This window comes from Cuculus canorus, chromosome 19 (genome assembly GCF_017976375.1).
Source record: "Cuculus canorus isolate bCucCan1 chromosome 19, bCucCan1.pri, whole genome shotgun sequence".
Classification (NCBI taxonomy): domain Eukaryota; kingdom Metazoa; phylum Chordata; class Aves; order Cuculiformes; family Cuculidae; genus Cuculus; species Cuculus canorus.
Genome location: NC_071419.1, coordinates 8271662 through 8295003, shown reverse-complemented (window position 1 = coordinate 8295003; position 23342 = coordinate 8271662).

Genomic DNA, 23342 nt, shown 5'->3' with positions numbered 1-23342 from the left:
ATCTCTAACTCCTGATTTATGGCTCACTGGTTAAGACACCGCCTTAGGATGGAGGAAGTGCCGTGTTGAGGACCATGCTGTGGATTACCTAGACCAGGTTTTCTGTTGTTGGTACTCCAGCTCACCAGCTTATCCAGAGCATCAGCAAACCCTTGTGATCAGCTGTACCTCTCTACCCTAAGCCAGAAAAGGTGGCAGAGCAGATGTAAGACTTCTGCTCAGAAGCTGAGCCTATGATCCCATGTTGCTGCAGCTGATCTTTATTTTCCTTAAACTCTACAGACAGCGTCTTCAGAACTTAATTTGATTTTGATTGATTTTTTGAAACTTGAAACACTTCTAAACTAATTTTCAGTATATTACTCCTGTCAACTCTTAAAGATTTTGTCAGTAAGAATTTGCTGAACAGACACAGTAATTTTGTTTCTCATTTTGGCAGATCACCCCTAAAGAGGAAAGTGGGGAGGAGGGGGTGTTATTATAGCTGCAGTTATTAGAATATACGTTGCAATTACTCTGCTCCTATTTATGGGGCATTTCAGAGCAATTTCTGAGAGCAGCCTCTAATTGCTCAAGGTGTATATGTGTAAAGCTAACTATATAAAGCCCCACAATTTGCTTGAGTGCTGTGCTTAGCTCTGGTCCTCAACATAGGAAGGACATGAATGTGTTAGAGCAAGTCCAGAGGAGGCCGTGGAGATAATCAGAGGGCCTGAAGCATGTCCCATATGAGGACAGGCTGAAAGAGTTGGTCCTCTTCAGCCTGGAGAAGAGAAGGCTCTGAAGAGACCTTAAAGCAGCCTCTCAGTACCAAAAGGGGCTCTCGGAAAGCTGGGGAGGGGCTCTTGATCAGGGAGAGAGGGGATAAGACGAGGTGGAGTGATTTAAAGTTGAAAGAAGGGTGATTTAGAAGATTTAGATGAGATGTTAGAAAGAAATTTTTTCCTGTGAGGGTGGGGAGGCCCTGACCCAGACTGCCCAGAGAAGTTGTGGCCACTCCATCCCTGGAGGTGTTCAAGGCCAGTCTGTATGGGGCTTTGAGGAACCTGATCCAGTGGGAGGCATCCCTGCCCATGGCAGGGGAGTGGAACTGAATGGTCTTTAAGCTCCCTTCCAACCCAAACTGTTCTATGATTCTGTAATTAACTCACCCCCCCGAGTGATTTTTTTTGAGTGGAATCCATATTAGAGATCAGATTCTGAGATCTTTCAAACTTAAGGTCCACCTTTTGCAAGCTGCACCACCAGACAGTGGTGGCCTCTCCAGGACTAAGCCCTGCAGAAGAGCTAAGGAAGAGAGCTTGTAACACTGTCTGTAACACCACTGTCTGGGGACTCCTGCAAATGTCATCCTCACTGCTGTTAACTAAGTGTGAAATGCTACCATGTGACTCAGTTGTTTTCCCCAGTGTGGATGACAACACAAAAAAGTAGCCAAGGTGAAATGGGACACAAGGTCTACAGGGAACCAGAGAAGGGAGGAGGAGGTCATTGCATGAGGGGAAGAAAGAAAAAAAACCAAAAAACTATAAAAATTGTGAGTGTTATCAAGTTATACAAAGTAAATTAACACATTTTCAAGGGGCTGGATTAGTCTTCTGCTGGGTTAGAGAGCTGAGCTGGCTCATTGAAGAGTCTATCGGAGTCATTGGAGCAGTCTTTGGAACAGTCTTTGGGGTCATTGAGCTCTGAAGCTGAGTGAAGGCATGTGCATAGCGAGGACAGAGGCAAGTTATGCAAGACAGCAGAAGAAAGGATTTATAACCACCTCTTTTTGACATCATTGAGTTGCTATGCAGCTCAACTTTCCCTATGAAGCCTGTCTCAAGAAGGAGAAGCAGACATGCCTCCACATGGAAAGGCAGCCACTTCTGGGTAGAACCTGATGGCTCATGGGCCATTTGTACAAGCAGGAGATGTAAAGCATCTCACTGCTCTCCCTGACAAGATAATTAGGTTTTCTTTGATTTCTGTTTTCCCTCTTTTGTTCTTTTATATATGGATGCTCTCCCTTGTTTATGAGTTTAATTGCACAGCAGCAGCAGGCATGAGAAACCTGATACATCCAGTGACCTCCATGGCATGGTCCACATTAGTATGCATATGTTTTACTCTGTTGTGGTTGCTGGTACCTCACAACTCTGTGCCTAGTGCACCGTGGGAGCTGTAGCTCTTAGGATGATGATATTAAAAGTCCATCACTAAACAGCTAGAGAAGAACAGCGTTAGAGATATAAAATATGTCCATTGCTGGCTGGGGTATTAAATATTGTTCCAAATAACCATTAACCTCCCAAAAACGTGGGTCACTTTCTAGTGACAGATCTTTCTCTCCAATATTCCTGTGTCCTCTTCTATGCTCATGCTTGTTACAAACACAAGTCCTTGTGAGTGTGCGTTGCTGTTGGGCAAACAAGTTTGCCAGGAGAGAGGAGGTGCTTTGTGGACCACAGTAAAAAAAATAACCAAGCTGCAGCCATCAGAAAATCTCCAAGTTTCTCCTGGTGATTTTGAGGGATGCTTATTCCTTCTGGACATCTGAGTGCCACCTTTGCTTCCTCTAGCCTGTTGCTCTTTGAGCATGGAACTTTAACTCTTAACCCATTAACTCTTGTGTTTTCCAGATTACCCTCACCAGCAGGGAATCTAGGGGAGAGATTTATCTTTAAGAAGTGGACAAAATCCCTCTGAGCCTTAAGTTTAGGTGTTCAGTTTTTTATCGTCAATGGCATGTTCAAGCCACCTCGTTCCCTTCCGATCTTCAATTTTTGCTTTATTCTCTCTCGGGGAAAGACTTTTCAACTCAAACATTCAAATATGCTGATTGGCTCAGACCATTCATGCAAACTGAAATCTTGAAAACTGCAGTGTCCTTTTCCTTAAAAAAACTCACCCAAAAACAGAAAAGAAAAGGAAATAAAAGGGTTTTTCTTCTCCCCCCCCCCCCCCCCCTTTTATAAATACAAAATGGGATAGGGATGAGGCACAGCAAGGGGCTTCCTGCCATCTGGGCTGGAAGATCTGCTCATCGCTGCTCTCTTCACTCTTCCATCACTTGCATCTCTCATCAATTATCATCACGGTGCTGGTCGATATTGAAATGAAACTGCTGGGGACTGAGAGTAGAATCGCTGAAGAGCATTCTGCGTGAATGACATTTTCCTCATTTTGCAGGCAGAGAGGATGAGTCAGGGTGGGGGGCAAGGAGGGATGGAGGCTGGGAAGAGATGCATGCTAAGATACTTGCCTTATCAGAGTTCTCTACAAAACGTCCAAGCTTGACAAGTTATCCCATGTATTGCTAATCAGGGGACATTTTTTTGGCTGCTGATGGAGTATTTCCCTGAGCATTTTGCAAGCCCTTCAGTGGGGCTTCCTGCTTTCTCTGTTTCTTGAAGGCTGTCACAACCATTCAGAGCAGATAAATAGATGCAGGTAGATTGGGCATTTTTGAGTTGAGTTAGTAAACACAGGTATTTAAAGTGCATCTGTATAGATTTATTTTAGTCTTATCCCATAAAGGCTGAAGACACCATGCCTGTCTGCAGTAATGGTTTTCACATCTTGCAGTTTGTTGACTCCCTAAATTTTTCCCCAAGGGAGGCATAGACCCTGCACAGCAGATGTGAGCTCTGCCACAACAGACCTGATCTCTGTAGTTACCACTCATGGATCCGTTAGCAAAATAATGAAGGGCCTCTAAGGATTCACAAACTCCAGACCGAAAACCATCAGACTGCAGATTTATAGGCACATCCCTTTTCCATGACAGTCTCTTCACAGAGAGGTGAAAGGGAGAATTTCTGAGGCTGAGATTGGCTCTGAAGCAGTGAAGTCCTGCCTTCCATGGGCATGTCCAGGTGGGCTTTATGGTGATGGTCTCACCATTCAGTATAATTTGGATCCTAAAGCTATAGAACATCAGCAGCCTGATCTAGTGGGACATATGTCTGCCCATCGCAGGAGTGCTGGAACTTTAAGGTCCCTTCCAACCCAAACTCTTCTATGATGTTCCGATGGGTCCTTTCCAACCCTGTGATTCTGTGATTCTGTGATTCTGTGATTCTGTGATTCTGTGATTCTGTGATTCTGTGATTCTGTGATTCTGTGATTCTGTGATTCTGTGATTCTGTGATTCTGTGATTCTGTGATTCTGTGATTCTGTGATTCTGTGATCTGATTGTTTCCTTCCCCACCAGAAGAAACCAAAATGTAGGTGGAACACTTTCAGGACAGAAGCTGGGATTTCTTTTTGTCTGAAAGCGTACTTGCATCTTTATGCAGCAAGACAAGATATTCCCATCAAAAAAAAACCAAAAACCAAATCGATAAAATCTTTCTAAAATTAAAAATAAATGCAAATGTACTGGGCTGTGAGAAACAAAGGCACAAAATCATTTGTCAAGCTTTTCCAAACAGCAACACAAGCCTGACCACAACTGGAATGTTGGCCTGATTGAGCCTTGCTTTCCAAACTGAGTGCATTGCCAGCACAGTCTAAGCATTATATTGTTCCTGACTCAAATGTTTTCAACTTTTATAGGGTATTGGCTCATAACTTTTAGTCTAGTTCATTGGGAAAATACAACTTAAATACAGTGGTGTTGATCCCTAGAAACCAAGAAGCAGACGCACTGTGCTCAGTGCTGCATGAACTGAGACTAGAGCTCTCTCCTCAGTTACACAATTAAATGCAATTTTTCAACTCCCAAAGTGTCTTTGCGGAGCTGAGCCCCCTCACTGCTCATAGCAGGGGCACTGAGTGACATACACCTAGCTCGCCCATACTGAATGACAGCCTGTGACCCAAATATGTGTTATAATATTAGTCCCTTGCCTGCTGCTTATTACCAGGTGCTATTGGCAATGGAAGGAAGGGATTTTGTTTTAAGCATGAGGATATTTTCATCTTTGGCATCATTATGCTGACCTCACCGGAGCTGGAGCAGCTCTGAACTTGGCCTGGCGTGTGCCACTTTGATGCCGATGGCTTCCCTGGCCTCCCTCCCTCCTGGTCATCCTGTGTCCCCAGTGAGGGCTGCTCCACCATATGCTACTTCCCAGCATGACGCTTGCACAATGTAATTATTTGAAGCTGTCTACTCCAGTGTCTAGTTTTCCATTGTTCTGTCTTTATTTTGCTTCCATGGGCCTACTTCCTTCCTTTTTTTGTTTTGTTTTCTCAAGAAATTGGGTGTATACGCTGATTCGATCTCCTCCCTAGGCTGTATTTGAAGGATATTGTCTATTTTCAGAATACTCAGCTGTGTTTACGCTGCAGGCTCCAAACCTCTCTTTCTCTTTGAAAAGAGGGAGAAAATCCTCCTTTTGCCTCCTGCCCCGCAGAGCCCCTGGTGCAGGGATGCGTTGTTCTAAAGAACCATTAACCTCCCCAAAATGTGGGTCACTCTCTATTGCAGTGGCGGATCTTTCTCTCCGTCTTTTCTGCACCTTCTTCTATGCTTATGTTTGTTACAAATGTGCCTCTAAAAAAGTCCTTGTGAGTATGCATTGCTATTGGGCAAACAAGTTTGCCAGGAGAGAGGAGGTGCTTTGTAGATCACAGAAACCAAAACCAAGCTGATTGCGGCCACTGGAAAAACCTCCAGGTTGCTCCTAGTCAAAATCCTCATCAGCTGCATTGCAACAGGAGAAGATGGAGGTCTGTAACCTCTCCTGGCAGACCACATGTAGAAAAAGATCTGTAGGTTCTCCCTCTGTGATTCAAAGAGTGAGATAAATTGTTTAAGGACATCTAATGATGGTTTTTTTCAGGGATGAAGATCTATGGGAAAGACCCTGTTATTGCATAATCAGCAGCTCCTGCACGTCAAACCAGTTCTCACTACTCAGATGTGGGTAGTTTAGTTGTGTTCTCCTTCCCTAGAGAAACATGCTTTGTCCCTGCCCATACAAAGAGCCAGTATTTGGAGGTCCCTTTGGGTTCAGCTACTTGATTTGCCCAAGGACATTTAAAGATGGGTTCCACTGGACCTGGGAATGCCTTGTCCCCTTGTTCACTGGTTGATTGAAGATCTGGGGCATTACTATTTTTTTCCACAAGACTCCCATTTGCCTCAGTCCACAGTAAATCCTTCAGGATCACATCGGAGCAACGAGAGCCTGTGCTAATTCCCTGTTTATTTGAGGTTAAACCAACCCTCGGTCATCTGCGCTGGTGGATTTTGGATCAGATGGTAACTGATACCATGGAAGGTCATAAGGAGCTAAGTGACCTTCTCTGCTCTCTGGGATAATTGCACTCTGGAGGAAACCCATCCTCTGTTCGTTTGCACCCTGGATCCCACCGCTTCCCTAAGGTTGACAGGCAGCTATCGCAGTACTTGAAGCAAATACCAGCCCCTCGCATTAATTCGCTCTCACATCTTGAGAGCAGTATGACAGCAGCAAACCCTCCGAGTGAATCCTAGCCCTGTATTAATTTGCTCCCAGGTCCAGCTCTCTGATCTGCTGTCATCTGAAAGTGATACTAATGCCAGGTTTCCATATCCAGCATCCTGCTGTGCCTCCTGCTGCAGTCAGAGTCATGCTGGGAGAGATCAGCTCCGTTTGAGAAGGGTAAACCGAGTGCTTGATTTCAAACAGCATCAAATAAGTCAAGAGAGAATATGTGACGGGGGAAGAGGGAGAGAGTGAAGGAATGAATGGCTGGCAACACATTCCCTTGAAAGGGGTGAGTGGAGAAGAGCACAGATGGGCGTTTTTTTCCTCCAATCTTTTCTACCCACACCCCCAACTTTATTCCTCTGGTTGTCCCAGTTCTCTCTTGCAAGACCAATTTCCTTGCCCTACTTGAACCTAACTAGGCTCTTTGCACTGCAAAAGCAGTCTAATAACCCCAATGTACATTACTGCCTCAGTTCTGAGGAATAAGGATGAGGCTCCTTGCTGCAAACCTTAACGTGCTCTCTGCTGCCGAGCCAGTTTTGTGCTCAACTACCCACAACACTGTAAGGCACAGGACTTGCCAGGTAGACGTAAGGTACTGTTCACTATCAGAGTAATGGGCAGTGGACAGGTCGAGGTGGGCTGTCCAGCTCTCTCACCAGCTGACAGCTTCTGACAGCCAAACCCTCTTCCTCTCCATCACGTACTGCCCAGCCAGGCAAGGGAGAGGAAGGTGAATGCTGATTTAATTTGACACTCCAAGAAAAGAATAAAGATACCTCAATATAGATATCATCTTCCCCTCAGAAAGTTCCCTGAATATTTTACTGGCCAGTAATGCTGCAATGGTTTTCTGAAGGTCAGTGAAAATTACTTAAGAAAGCAAAAGAAAAACATTCATAACAAGGAACAGTCACTTTTAAGAAGAGCAGGGAGGAGCTTTCAATAGAACTGAAGTAATTTGTAGTAATGCCTGCTTTGGGCTGTTTTCTTCCCCATGTGTTTCACTTATTCTGTATCTGAGATGCCTTCAGAAATATAATTTCCAGAGAGTTTTTTCTAGTGCTTTTGGAAAACCAAGGTCTTGAAGGGTTTTCAGACTGGGAAATCATAGAATAATAGCCTCCAAACCCTCTTGTCATTTCCACTACTGCTGTCTGCAGACATCAAACACAACCCACCGCAAAGGTGAAGCACTGAGTCAGGAGTAGGACTTGCATTCCCAAAGGGTCTGTCAGAGACTGCAGATCCCTTCTAGGTAGACCTGGAGTACCTCCCTCCCCTTGTAATGTCTTGGCAATTACCACCAAGACTGAGTGGAAAATGTGATTGTGTGTAAGACTTCCTCATCTGGTTCATCTAGGAGTGTGAGAGCTCAGTGTAAGCAGTCAGAGGAAGGATCGGTGCGTGAGGTCTGAGCAGGGGGAGGAACTGAGGTCAAATCTCCAGATCGTGAAAGAGGTCACTGCACACTTAATCCCACATCTTTGTGGGGAAAATGGGAACGTGCAGGACAGGGGTAATAAAGTAAAAACAGTGGGGAGATAATACCTTGCATCTCCAGAATTGCTTCTGATGTCTACCTTGCCTAAGACCTCAGTTTGGGGCTTGGGTCTGCCAGCATCCACTCTAAACAGACCCTCAATCCCGGAGGGAATCTCCACAGCCCTCCACAAAGGCAGTCTGCGGAAAGGGAGCGGTGTGTCTGCACTCAGTTCAATGTTTATGGCACTGTGGCTCTTTCCACTGGCTGCTACCTTATGCTGTGCCACTTCATTTGCCCTGATGTTCTTTTTTCTAAATGGTAGGAAATCAGTACTTACCAAGTGCTGGCCCAGAATTTATTTGACTTTAATTTCCCTTTATGACCCCGTCTGCTAATCTCTATTGCACAGATAAAGAGAGGTAACCCAGGCACCATTACCTGTGATGTGGAGAATTTTCTGCAGTTCAATTATAATTTTTTTTTTTTTCCCCTTGAGCAATAAAATCTCACTGTCTCTCTCCTTCTCTTCCTGTAAACTTGTTCTCATAATTCTCTTCTCTTGCTCTCAAGATGAGGTTAGGTACTTTTGTCATGTCTTCTTGGCCAGCATGTTTGTGGAACCAAGGCAGTTAGTGTCAGAGCAGAAGGTTCAGCAACGTGCACTTGTTGTTTAATGCATTGCTGGGAAATGCGCAGAGGCACGGTGCAGGTGAGACACAAGAACTGAATAGAATAGATTAGCACATGGAAAGGACTCCAAGCTCTGCATAGACATCTCTTTCTGGATTGTTTTCAACCTTTCTTTCTCTAGAAATGCCAGCGTGATGAGTAGCGAAGGCACTGCTGAATTGATGGTTTAATTTGACTTCATTTTCCTCTTGCCTCTAGAAGCAGTATAAGGAAGGCATATGGTTGTAATCATCCCCCCCTTCAAAAGGCCGTACTTATTTTTCTGCAACCGCTTTGAAAGGTGAATAATTCTCAGTGCATTTTTCCTGGGCACCACTTACACTAAACAAGGAGATCTTTCCTGTAGGCTCCTGACCTTCAGGACAGCAGGGCCATCGATACATCTTAAGTGCATGTGCTGTCTTTGTCATGTGGTGATTATTAGCAGGGGTAAAACAGATTTGCTTTGAAAGTTGGGTGGCAAGAAAAAGTTTTTCTCCATTTCTCCTCCAATTTTTTTTCTTTGAAATTTTTTTTTTTTTAGGGATTTTCTGGTTTGGGTTTTTTTTTCATTTTTTAGTTTGAGTTGACATCAATATAAAACAAAAAATATAGAAGAAAAAAGGTAGATCTGTGAGTGATGGTGAAGCTGGCCTTCAAAATGGCATCAAAATTACATAGTCTCAACTTGTGGATTTTACTAATAGCCATAGTCACTGCAAAAATGGATCATCATTAGTTAGAGATGGTGACTACCCCTCCTTTCAGCAGAATTCCCACGTCTGTATTTATAATGAAAAGACGCCCTATAATGAAAAGATTGGTTGCACCTGAACTCAATTAAGCAGTTAATACCTGATTGGAGGTGGGACTAAACCCACATCCCCAGACTCAAGCTCAGTCTCTCAGAAGTCATCCTGAGTGGCTGCTGCTTGTCTTAGTTGGATGTTACAGGTCTGAATCAAGTGGTAGCATCTACATGACTCCAAGCTTCAGACTCCAATTGCTGTCTGAATCTAAAAGGTACTGTTCATATGTAGGAAAACAGATGGTGGTTGAGCTTGCCTTCTTCTGGTAAGATGAAATGGTTTATTTCTAAGCTACCTGTAATGAAAAAACACGTGAGGGCAGTTGGAAATGCAGGCGCTCTGTGAGTGACCACTTAGACCAGGCTGATTTTATTTTCCCACAGGTATGGTTAAGAATAAAATGTGTGTGTATTTCTGTGATTGTCCAACAAGCCTGCTTTATAAAACTGCAACTTTTTAGCGTGGGCAGCACAAGACATCCGCATAGCGATCCCTATCCTTAGGCATTTCATCCAATTTCATTGTAGGATTAACTTCTTTGCCATAAGACTGCCCTGTAGCACTTATTTCTTCAGTGTTACAGTGAGGTTTTTCTCAGCAAAAGCAGCAAAACAATGACTTGCTGTGTATTCTCAGGGTACTTTAATGATCCTATCTCCATATCTGTTAAAATTTACAATACAGCAGAGCTCTGACTGGCATGTGGTTGTCAGCCGAGAGAAAACCGTGCAACTAGGAAGCAGATCAATGTTGACATTGTGGAGGCACCTCTGGAAAGAATTAATCAAGTCTGATCTTTGCATACCTTCTCAGTATGGATTTTCATTAGACGTGGTGCTGTTTCCACACAGAGGGGGTCCAAGGTGCTCTCCTCAAGGTCAGCCCATTGAAGTTGATGTACGCTATATAGACTGCAGGCTTCTTTGAGCAGAAACCTTGGTTATCTCAGTGTTGCAGGAGCATACTCTAGTGGAGCTAGGGCATCTGAGCAGGGCCCTGTAGTACTGAGCCTAGTGTGAAAGTTTAAAAGAGCTTTTGAATGCATGGGAGATGGCTGTGTGGAGGGTAAAGGGCTAGGATTTGAACTTGCGAATGAAATCCTAAGAAAAATGAATTCCATTTTTAATCAAGTGAAAAATGGAACTCCTAGTTCAACATTAATTCATGCTCATTAGGTGGACCGAAACTCCAGTAGATCACTTGAGCTAAGATCTAGATTGTTTTCACCTCATCGGTTGGCTAACTCGGGACAGCCTCACTGTATCATAGAATGGTTTAGGTTGGAAGGGACCTTAAAGATTATCCAGTTATAATCCCCCTGCCATAGGCAGGGACACATTCCACTGGATCAGGGTGATCAAAGCCTATTCCAGCCTGGCCTTGAGCACCTTATGACTTGTCACTATTTATTTTGGCTGGTAGCACAGATATATGCAAAGGCACGGCGTGTCTACAGCTCCATTGCTCCTAAAGGTAAAATGAAGCCCTTCATTAGTGTTTGTTATTAGTAGCTGTTAGTTGTAATCAGGCTTAATGATATGTCCACAGTGAAGCACAGAACAGTCATATTCTTCGGCGAAACTTAAAACACTCTAATAGGAGAATGCACGACGTTGTTGTATTTCACATATGTTGTGTTTCAACACAATCCCAGAACAGGCATCATGAGTTTGGGATCTAAGAGTTAATCTTATTAATTAACAAAACTAAAGCTATCCTGTAAACAGACTCTGAATTTGTAATAAATAATTACTCATCACAACAATTTCTTAATGGTCTATTAAGTGTCTTAGGGTGGTATACTCAGCAGCTGACTTGTAAAAAAAGCAAAAAAACCTCTCTTTCCCAAATAAATAATAGTCTAATTAATATTGAAAAGAACAGCCTGCTTTTGCTTTGTCTTTAAGAAGCAGAACAGACTTATAAAGTAGAAACCTATGTGGAATATGCTGATAGCTGCCAGAAACCAATTTTTCAAGAACTGTCATTGAGAGTCATTAATTATCTGCAGGTCTCATTTGCTCTGAATCAGTGACAAACTTTGTGAGATTTTGGATGGGTTTAATTAATGCATGAATATGAGATGTAATATGCTTCTTGTTTGAACAATTATTGTCCTAGCACAACCCTTGAATTAAAGGATTGTGGGGAAAATATAAGAGAAAATGGGATGCTACAGACCTCTGAGCTGAGTCCATTTGGAAAGAACATGTGAGTCGGTGTTGGCTCACATGCTTCTGCCCTGATCCTGCAGCTTGGGAAAGCTGCTGTGACCGCACTCGTCTCTTCATGATGCAAAACCCTACTGAGGAAATATTGCAGTTGTATACAGACAACAGATCATTTCTCTGTTAGATAAGTTGCTACTGAGATGCAATGCACATTTTTTTAAACTAATGAGACAAGTAGCTTACGCCTCCATTTCAAATCTAATCAAGATGCTTGGAGGATTTTTTCCCCCCTCTTTAATTCAACAAAACTGCTTCTTTTCTTTTTCTTTCTGATATTTTTTTTTTTTTTAATGCTTCACTGACATAACTGAAAACCATATGCATTGAAATAGTGAGTAGGACAACCAGAAAATCTAAGTATCATTGACCAGGCTAGTTTCACCATACAGGCTGAATAAAATGTCCAAGTCCATGTGCCTGTGAACAGATCTCTCAGTGACAATTTTGCATTTACAGCTCTGTCCTAATCCTGCTACCTGGCCTCCGGATGGGAGGTATCTTATTTCTGGCCAGCTCAAGCAGACATAAAGGAATTAACGTCTTCCGTATCACTGGTTTTAATAGGTGGAGTTTCTTATCTCCCTCAAACAAGGCATATACTGCTGTTCCATGCAGAATTTGTTCTGTATTTAATAGGCGCAAGCTGTGCAGTAGAACAGACAGCAAACACGGAGCAGCGCTTAGCATTTAGAGAGACAGATCAGGAGGATGTTGAGTCCATCAACGTTGTGCTTTCACATTGGCATGGCTATGTTGGTCAGGGAAGCAGCTGGGTTTCACATGGTGCCTTTGCTTCACAGTGATGTAAAAAAGTGGATTTGGATGTTTCCCTTTGATTTCACAAGGACCACACGTTCACTCATAATTTCACTGAAAAGAGTACTATTATTCTGCTCCAGTTGGATGCTGGATCCTGTTTAACTTTCAAACCTTGTCTTAAGCTGCCACATTTTCATGAATATAGTGGTGCCATCTGAATGCTCACAAATAAGGGATAACATGACTATGCATAGCATACGCGTCAAAAACCTAGAGCTTTTGCTTATCATAATTTCTTTTGGTTATTATTTTTGCACCCTGCCAGCTGTTGATCTTGCTAATGTGCCGCTTAGCAGCCGAGATTCGTTCCTTCTTGGTTAATGAACTATACAAGAAATCATGGACCAGTGGCTGTTTTTAAAGCTAATAGTGATGGTCTACAAAGAAGAAATGCCATAGACCACTAGATATAGAGGTGTAGCAGTGCCGTTTTTGAAGGTGATGGAGAGAAAAAGGTGATAGAACAGTCTTGTTTCACCTTTGATATACTTACACCTCTTGGATATGTGCAGAAGATAAATCTTAAGAGTTATCGCACATGCTGTGGGACTGACAATGATTTGTAGCCTGGTAAAATATACCACTCTTCACCCCGAAAATCTTGTATCCCCTCAGAAGTCACCTGCTTTACAGGACAGAGCATAGCCATAGGCACATGGAGGAGCTCTCAACACCCTCCTGGAGATGATCCTCAAACCGTGAAGTTTGGTATGTGGCTTCAAGTCCAAGAAAGATTTGGGAATCACCTCTTTTACCATTGCCTTGGAAAACTCAGGTGTGCATGCAAATGTGCCCATGAAAAGTCTTAGCAGCAGTCCAAGTGAGACCCTATCCTTCACGGCAGGGAGTGCTCGGTGAAACGGGGTGGCTGTGTATGTGCTGGGTGTGTCTGTGCCTTCGGTAGAGAGCTACAGCTTTGCAGCAGCCTGCAGTTTGCTGCCAGCAACCTGCCTCATTCTCATTCCAGAGCTGGAACCGAGGATGCTGCCAACTCACTCCTGTTGCAGGGGCTTCAGGAAGAGATGCCGTTTCCCCTGAAACCCCTTTTCAAACATGTTAGCCCTCCACTTTGTGCAGCCAGCTCTCTCTATCCTCTGCCTATTGCTTCTTTTTTTGTTGGCTTTGGGATTTCTTGTGGACCCTCTGCTCCCCCTTCCAAGTACCTCACGGTTATTAAAATGCAGCTCAGGGTAGTTCACTTTGCTTGGTACATTATCATTCCTCGTTAGAGACCCCTCCAGGGCCTGTGATATGCCTGCACCGACTTTATAATTACAAAGTCAATTTCTAAACAGACATTTGCAAATAAGTCAATTTAAATACCGAGATTTGCAAACAATAATTAAGCAGTAGCTTCTTTTTTAATATCTATATATATAATTAATGCCCATGGGCTTTTTATTTTACCTCGCGACTGTGTAGCTTGCAATTGTTTGTTGAGCTAAACCGTTCTCAGAAAGCAAATCAAATCACTGATGGGTTTTAAAGCTGTTTAAGGAAATGCCCTACCTCCCCCTGCCTCATTCCACCCCAGCTCCATGAGCCGTTTCTTATGCAGTCCCATGTCCACCCGACAGCTGCTGGTAGCATCAGGTGCCTCATGCGAGAGCAGCTGAGCCAGAGAGCTTTCCCCTTCAGCGTAAGGATGGTGACCTGATCTGCCAAAAACCACCTGAAACCATGACAAACTGAGAAAGGTGGCATTAAAGAAGCTGAGCAATAAAAGTAGTGTGCAAGCACAAGGATAAAATCACTCTGGAAGAGATGATGAATGTAGTCTACCAGAGGTTTCCTTTAAGGCTGTGCCGTGAGAGGGCTCATGCCCTGAGCAGAGTGTTGAGAGAGGAACCTCATTGCAGAATGGGTCCAGGAGAAGAAGGGATGTCTTTCCTCTACTTTGAGACAGGTCCTCACATTATCCCATGTCACCACACTACAGTCTCTGTCGATGGTCCTGTCAAAGCTCTTCTTCCCTGTCTCCTCTTTTCTCCCTAGAGAGACAAGAGGGCACGGCAGGACTCCCACACCCCACTAACACTGGCATCACGGAAGCCAGGCTTTGAGACCACAGGAAGATGAGTCATGAATAGCTGAATCTGGACATAAAGGGGTGAAACGAGGTTAAATTTCCTGTTAGGGTACTCCTTCATTTCCACCTTGATGGCTCTGCCTCCTTCAGATGCTCTCTACACAGGTTGCAGTGCTGTCCCTCGTGTAAGCCTTGCTATCCCCACTGAGCTATTCTCAGCTCTCTAGCGAAATCTTACCCATTGTCCCGGCTCCCTCTTTTCTCCGAATCTCATGTGTCTCCACACACTTTTTAATCTGTCCACTGACCTTGATAAGATCTTAACTCCTATCTGGGCCTCACTGAATTCTAGTTTTCCTTTTTGTGTGTGATGCTGTTGCTCCCCTCAGCATGCAAAAGCTGTGGCTGTAGTCATGAGTAATTTGGATGTTCCACAGCATAGCCCATGCTGGCCACTCTTCTAAGCCTCTGCCCCCCTCTTACCACCTGACCCATGTTGCCTTCAGCTTTCTTTTGTTGCAGATACTTTCTCATGCCCTGGCTTTCCTGCCTTTTTTTTTTGTGGTCTTCACAACAGGAAATTTTTTTTCTTGGTCTTTTCTCCAGCACACTTGACCCTCTGCTGTAGCTCCCTTTCTGGCTCGGTGGTCACTTCAACCCCTGTACCTCTTCACAGCAGGTGGAGCTGTGACTTGGTGGCATGTGCTATGTTCAGGTTTTCTTCCCTTACAAAATCTCTTGCTTAGCAGAGCAACTGCCTGTGCAGCAAGATTCCACGTGGCACTTGACAAACATGTCTGACCTGCAGTGAGCTTCAGCATTGACATCAAATGTGACTGTGTTGTATCAAATTCAAAATATCAAAGCCATTTGATATTCTTCTTACATATGCACAGATCTTAAGCTGAAAGAGGGTAGATTTAGGTTACATCTTCGGAAGAAATGTTTTATTGCAAGCGTGCTGAGGCCCAAGCCCAGGTTCCCCAGAAACATTGTGGCTGCCCCATCCCTGGAGGTCTTCCAGGCCAGGCTGGCTGAGGTTTTGAGCAGCTTGATCCAGCGGGAGGTGTCCCTGCCCATGGCAGTGGGTTGGAACCGTATGAGCTTTAAGGTCCCTTCCAACCCAAACCATTCAATGATTCTATAAGTATTTGATCTAGACTTACATCAACTGCAGAGTTTGTGAGGAGAGCTTATAGCCTGGTGATTTCCTGCTCTGTCCTCCCTGAGTTGTTCCAACAGGTAATAAGTGTGTGGTCAGAGCACCGTGCCTCTCCAGAGGGTTTTTGAAGAAGAATAAATCTCCTTGGGGCTTTCTGTAGAAAATAGTAAGAAAAGACTGAGTGGAAACTCTTTGCGTGTGTGTCATGGTGCATTAAAGCTGAATTGTTTCCTGGTTTGCTCTTCTGCTCAGTAATTTCAAAGGGCTTACTCATTATTTTTGCGTTGGTTTCACATTTTTGAGCATGCTCACATCTTGGCTCATCAAACTTCAGCCAGCTGGGGCCAAAAATATCCCTGGCATAATCAGTTCGTTCATCCAAGCCCAAAACTTTCATTTCCCAATTCAAATAGACATTCATGATCAGCGTATTTGAAGGGAACGTGGTCCTCAGTATCATCTTGGGTGACATTGCTAAAAGCAGACTTTTTTGCACCCTTGCACTATGTATCCAGTCACTATAAATATGAGCAACAATTATACATTCCTTCTTTTCCCTTTTTATGGGTGTGCAAGGACAATAACTTAAAGCGCTCGCTGTTATTCAGCGCAAAAACAAATAACAGAACAACTCTGGCTGCGATGCATTTCAATGGCATAACTTAGACCTGCCACTGTTATATTAAGTTATAAATATCTATCACTTGACAATGGCAGTGCTTTTTGACAGGGAAAGGAGTATTAAAAAAAGGAGAGAAAACATCCAAACCCTGCATTGTGGTTGCTATAGCAATTAACAATGGGCGTCCTTCTGCAGGAGCCTGAGATGCTGATGCAGCTAAAACAAATGTTTGTGTATGGCCGTGGCAGGGACGGTGACAGATTAGGGAGTGCTGGCCTTGAGCCTCAGTGTAATCTAGTTCTAAATAAATCATAAATCTACGTGCAGACTGGCAAGCTGGAGGGAATACCAATGTGAGGAGGGTGGCAGCAGGGTAGTTTCATTTTTTGTTAGGGGCGTAGTTGAGGAGGGAGTAATAGTGGGATCAGTGTGAAAATCTCGATAGATGTGTTTTTTGATCTGGATTTTTTGGCAAAGGACACAGCTAGCCTACAGCCACAACCTCTCATTGGACCCCCATGGGTTTCCCTCCTGTAGGACCCCTTGTATCCTCTAAGTACCACGGTCCTCTTCATTTATGGATGGAATACATACATTTAAGCCAAAGGAAGGTAAAGAGGTGTGTTAAGGAAGTAGACAGCTTCCCTTCCATCACTGGACATAGCCTGTGTAATCCATCACCTTCCACCTTAGCCAAGTCTACGCTGTTACCAGAAGATCTGTGAGTCCTCTGGGTCCAGGCCCTGATGAAATCAGGCTGAGATCCCCATGGGAGCTCCTCTTCTCATAAATGCAGAGCAGGATTGCACACTCTGTGGTTACTGTTAGGCTAAAGAAAAACCTCTGCCCTGTGAAAAATAAAGCAAACAGAAGACTAACAGTGATCTGGTGTCTTCTAACCTCCCCGACATATGGATTCAGCCTTGATATGGAGTGAAAAATGAAAATGAGGACAGCTCAGTCAACAGCATGTCTCAGAAATTAATGAGCCCCTTTGCCTCCAACACCTGATAATTACATCTTTCAATTAAATGAACTCTCTCCCTGTCCAACTTCTTATAAATTAACTCGCAGCGATGCATCTTTATGGGCTGCCAAAGCTTCCTTGTGCCAAAATTGGTACACACTTATAGCCCCTTGCAATGACGGAGAGTCAGAGGCCCAGATATTACTTCAGGATTAAGTGCTAGTGTCGTGGCAGCCCAGCTCCTAGGTTACTGGGATGAGCAGAGTCCATGGCCCTGAATTCGGCATGTCATCTCCCTGTGAAATGAGGGAGAACAAAAGACCTTAGAAGACCTCAAGCAGTCAGCTGCCATTATGGGAACGACATGTAGAGATGTTTCTTAAGTTCCGCTCTTCGCTTGGGCTTCTCGCTGCAAAGCACGGGAATCCCTTGGGTCAAGTCATAGCTTTCATGTGACTGCTTAGAGATGAGAGCCTTCAGCAAGGTGGTGGAGTGGAGGACTCTGCTTTCCGGGGGCATTCACACCATTATAGACAGTTGGTTATAGTAAAAGACACCGTCTGGGGAGAAGGGACGCCTGTCACTCTGCTGAGGCCTATTACCATATTTTGCAATTGCGGTTTGGGTACAGAGGTGCACTGAGTTATGCGTTCAATTTCTTGATGAGATCACATGTGCTTAGAGGCATGGAAGACAGATGAGTTTCTGTCTCCTCCTCCACTCAAATGTATCTTCTGATATTTCTAAGGCTCTCAGGACTGCCTTGTTTCATTGCTTTCAGCCTGAAGAAAATCCATACATAAAATGGAGGGGTCTTGGTCTAATCCAATTTGCTGTGCGTACGACCGTTAGTCTCCTAGAGAAGACTTGCTGACTGGTGGGAGAGGGGGTGTGGACTGAGATCCCACCATCCTCTCTCTCTTTCTCTGCTCCATTCTCTTTCTATTCCCCCCTTCCCTTAAGTAACCAAGTGAAACCAATGCAGCCTAGAGCTGGGTTTTTATAAGCTTGCAATAAATCCATCCAGCTTTTCTAAAGCACAGCAGGCAGCTGATGCAATCACATAATTCAGCCCAAATTCATCGGACAATGGCTAGGAATGCTGAGGATGTATTTTCCTCTTAAACCCACACAGGCATGTATTCCCACTTGCGCAGATGCATGCCATTTCAATTAAGGCAATTAGCAGTGACCAAGGGCAACTGCAAATCTCCAATTAAACCAGCACAAAGGCTAACATGATCTACAGTGTCATGGAGCAGGTTGGAACATGTATCCCCGACAGCCACTATCTGCCAGATTAAAGGGTTTATGCACTCACTGTTGTCCCCTCCCAGACCTCCTACAATCTCTTCTCCTTCAATAAGCTCAAACGCTAATCTCCATTCTTTGTATCTCCTCATTAATTTACCCCTTGTCAGGGGCCTCAGGGGAGGATGCTAGCTTTTCTCCTTTCTTTCTGTCCCATTTAAATGGTAGCCCGCAGCCACAGTGCCCTGCTCCCCCTCGTCTCCTTAGAGATAGCCTGCGAGGGTGATTTAGGCTTCAGTGACCTTTTCCTAGCTGTGACTGGTGCTCGACTGTGCATTTGCTGTTTGTACTGGTGGGCAGTAATAGAAAGGAATGGAAACAGACTGCAGAAGAGCAGCAAGGGAGGAAACCGGTTCTCTTGCAGGCGTGGGGATTTCATGCTGGGATGGTTTGGGATATCCTCTGCTTTGAAGGAAACGTGTGTAGAAAGGGCTGCCTCAAGCTCTACTGCAAAGAGCCATGGTCATCTGTGAAATCAGCTCTAGATTTCTATTCCTGTAAGAATTGGGGAGCTTGCTTGCCTGGAGACAGACTTGAGCTTGTGGTTGCTTTCAGCTGGTGATTTATACTCAAAAAATACCGAAGAGGATGGTGTGTATGTTGAGCTGGACCTTTTACAGTTAAGAGAGAGGTACGTTCCTTGCAGTGATGTCTGAGCTCTGCCCTTGACTAACATCCTATTCTATTGCCTCAGACTGCCTAGACACAGGCAAGTCTTTTCCAGAACCTTCTCAGTGTATGTACTCCCATGTGTATATACTCCATGCCATCCATACTTAGTAGCTGGCAGCTCTGAAACACTCCAGACAAGCCGTCACTTGCAGCTTACAAACCGCTTTTATCGGAATGTGTCATTAAGAGGACATTGCATCAAAGCAAGGGTGGAGATTGGTACAGATTGCCTCTATCAGACAGAGGTTGGAACGAGGCTGTGGAAGGGTGGGTGGCTAATGACAGGGGGGAAGACTGTCATGGGGACAGGACTGCACCTGTAAGTCACAGGCAGTGGTTCAGATCTGGCAGAGAGTGGGAAGGGTTGCAGTGATTAGCCTCTGGCAGGCTCTTGGGTGGCCGAGCTAAATGGCCAGGTCAGATCCTGAGACAGTCTCTCTTTGGTTTCTAGTGGATCCCTACTTATACAGCAAAACCCACTAGTACGTTTACTGCTAATTGGTGTCCTCGTTAGCAGTTGAATAGGCCCAAAGATTGAACTCTCTTCCTTAAAGGTGAAGCTCCAATTAAGGGTTGACAGACAGCTGGGGGAAGATGTTTGCTACCTGCTTGGAGGATATGGAGGAATTTCAAGGTTAGAGCCTAGAAACCTTCCACAGAGTCTCTTAAAAGAACATCCTTCAGCTTGGGTACGGTTGTGAAGGAAAATCAGAGGATATATTTGATACAGAAAAATGTCTTTAATACATCTTCCTGTGGCTCTTGCACCTTTTGGCTCTGCTTAGTTTTTCCTTGCTGGTTTAGGGCTTTTTTTTGTGTGTTAGCACTGAGGATAAAACCCATGAAATCTCTTTCTTAATTTTTTCACTTTGTCCCAAGTAACAGAGACAAAGGGGCTGTCATGAGCTGCTAGAATGGAAATTAATTTTAAAAGCATCATCATTTATCACTTTTAGAGTAAAAAATGAGAAACTACTGAGATTAGAGCAATTGTGGCAGAAACTTCCTGCACAAGAATTATCAGAAGGCACTTGCAAAAGGGTAATGACATCAAAGTGCTTAAAGGAATTCCAGACAAAAATACCCAGGGCCTTACTGTAAAAACTGGAGTTTTTACTTCTGGTATGGGATGTGCCTCTTACAGTCTTAACCACCAGAAAATCAGGCGCTGAGAGGGTGATGATTATCTGACCTTCCTTTGTAGTCAACTGAGACAGGTATGTCAAGAGGACAACTCTCTGTATCAGCATGTGGTGTCTGAGGTAGATGGGATGGGTAGTTCCTCTCATGAGGGTTGGAAGGGCTATTCCTTCAGAAATGTTTTGACTCACGGCAGTGTTAATAATGGCAGTAATAATATTTTTTTGACAAATGGAGCTATCTCTGATTCAAGTGGAGATCAACACAAGAGCAATGTGTGTCCAACCTAACAAATGTTGCAAAGCCATCCCAAGGGCTCCAGCTGGGAACAGTTTGAATGGCATAGTCTTGAAATGGGAAAGGCAAACACCCACCAATATAGGTGCACCATCTACAGGGATCAGGAGCAGCCCATGGGTCACTTTGTTCTGCAACAAGTGGCTACCCGTGGAGATGATGCTGTGAGTTAAGGATGGTTTATCTCCGACTGAGCCAGGAGCCTCATTTCACATGTCTGATCTAGACTGCCACTCCAGAGGAACTCATTAAATTGAGCATAACAGATCCTCTTCTTCCCTTACTTACTTGCTTACTTTTCCCCCCCTGTGTGGAATGAGTTAAAGGTCCCTCATTCCTCATCCATTCTTTCTATTAGAATCTTATCTCATTCCAGTCCTCCCCCTCCTCTCACACACTCTTCTTTCCTCACTCACATCTACTTGCTCCCTCCAGGAAGCCAGCTAATTATTTCCTGAATGCCCCCAGTGTTATTTTGCCTTGAGAACCTCTCCTGCTGGGACTTCTCACACACTTATGATTCTCTGTGTGACAAAAGGTTTCTCAGTTTAGCTTTGAATGGGTATTTCTTTAATTTCTACATTTAGTCCTTTTGCCTCATCATCTGCACTTGGGCTGAGAATAGAAACTTCACTTGACATTATCTAAACCATTATCAATTAAATCCCTTCTTAACTGCCCTTTTTTTTTCCCTGAGCTGTGTAAGTTTTTGTGTTTTCCTCTCTTCGTTCCTGCATACCTTTCATTTGTGCATAAAGCCCTTTGCCCTTTTGCTTTAAATTTCCAAACACAACACTTTTTTTGCTGTTGTTTTTTGTTTGTTTGTTTGTTTAATACCACTGCAGTGATAATGGAGAACTCCGGTTTATTTCATATCTGAAAGTCAGCGTAACCTCTTTGGACTTGTGCAAACATCGATACAGTTGCCGTGTGCGGTAGAGGTTCTCCATCTGGGTATGGAAATTGTACTGTTGCTGAGTCAGCAGCAGAGAAGCATTGGTCAAGAGATGAGTCTGGATCTCATGGCTTTAAGTGACCTACAGGCACACTGACCGTACAATCTGCAAAGGGACAATCAAAACCAACACAGCCGTGCTCCTTTGCAGAGAGAAAAGAGCAGGGACTTCTCCAAGGTCGTTGTGCCTGAGCAGTGTTGAACACAGACTCATGACTTCTACCCAACTGTTTTCAGGCAGTGTTTCACATGTTCCTTGGGATGCAGTGGCTGCATCTAGAAGATATGTGAAGATGGCAAAGAAAAGCAAAGGTATCTCCAGTGTGCTTCCGTTCTTTTCTCTGGGGAACCAGCTGAAGGACATCATGCATGCGTGCATGGGGCAGCCAGTAGCTCCAACACAAAACTTCCCAGCTTACAGTAAAAAGATCCAGTTCATAGTAAAGACCTGGTGCACTTGGAGTGATGCCAGAGGTAATGCACAGTGGGTGATCAAGATCGTAAAAGCCTCTAAAACGGTGTCTCTAAAAGGGAAATATTGAGGGTGAAACAGTGATACAAATACATGGAAACTGGGATTTATAAATTTTTAGGGAACAACTTGTCTCTTTTTTTTTGCTTTCTGAGGACATTTCTCCCCTACTGGAACAGAACTCATGCAGAATTATAGTCTTATGAGTAAAAGACATACAGGTCATATCCATCTGACCTACACATACTTGTCACAATTGGAGGCATGCCAAGTTAAAAAGCATAAGCTACTGAGACTTAACTTAATCATGCTAAAACTGCAAGAGTTCATAAAATATCAAGCAAACACAGATGGGTTAAAAAGTACCAGCAATTTATGACTTTTCAGAACCAAAGAACTGGAGAAAATGTAGGTAAGCAGTTGAAATCCAAACCTGCAGCTCCCTGAAAGTTTGTCTTTTGGAGATGGCACAAGAAAGAATCATTAATTGGTTGCTGTTTCACCTCTTTTCTTTGTTGGATCAGCTGTTAATTCAAGGCCTGTGGCCATGTCATAACCACTTCTACTGAGTCGTTTCAAAATCAAGTCCCAGTGAACCTTTCTGTCATTCAGGCAATGAAGGAGACTGCCTCCCAGCTCTGCAACTGCTGCTCCACCAAGCCTCTGAGCACCCTGAAATCTATCAGTGCTAATTAGGGCCTACTTAAAAGCTCCCACGTTGCCATAACTAGTTTGAAATGCCGAGTGTTGTGTAAAAGCCCTTATGGTTGGCTCCTGACAGGAGCAAAAGCAAACAACAAGCCCTGCTGTGACCTCCGTTTACGAGACTCATTTACTGCACTGAAGGCATCAACTTCTTGGAATTCAAATGGACAAATTAGTTTTGAACCCCTACTGCTTAAGATGGACTTCTCACTGGGACAGAGCTCCTGCCTGTCTGGCTAAATGCTTCCTTAATCTTTGGGGCTGTGTTGTTCCTTGAGGGAGGTTGGGTAGATGAGTTTGCTGCCGGGAAAAGACCTGGGAGTTGGGAAGTAGCACACTACAGGTAGCTCTCCAGCTGCTCCTGGTCTGTGACACCAGGTGGGTACCAGCTGTCATGTAAATAAACCCGCATCACTGCTTTTAACTAATATTAACCTTTTCCTTGAAGTAAAGGCAGAATCCTGTGCTTTGACCCATTACTGCACTGCCTTTTTCACCACAACGTGACAGCTCTGTCCGGTGAAGCTTTAAAAGATGCATTCCATGTCTCATCCCATGATTCATGCTCATCTCATAAACCCAGCTTTG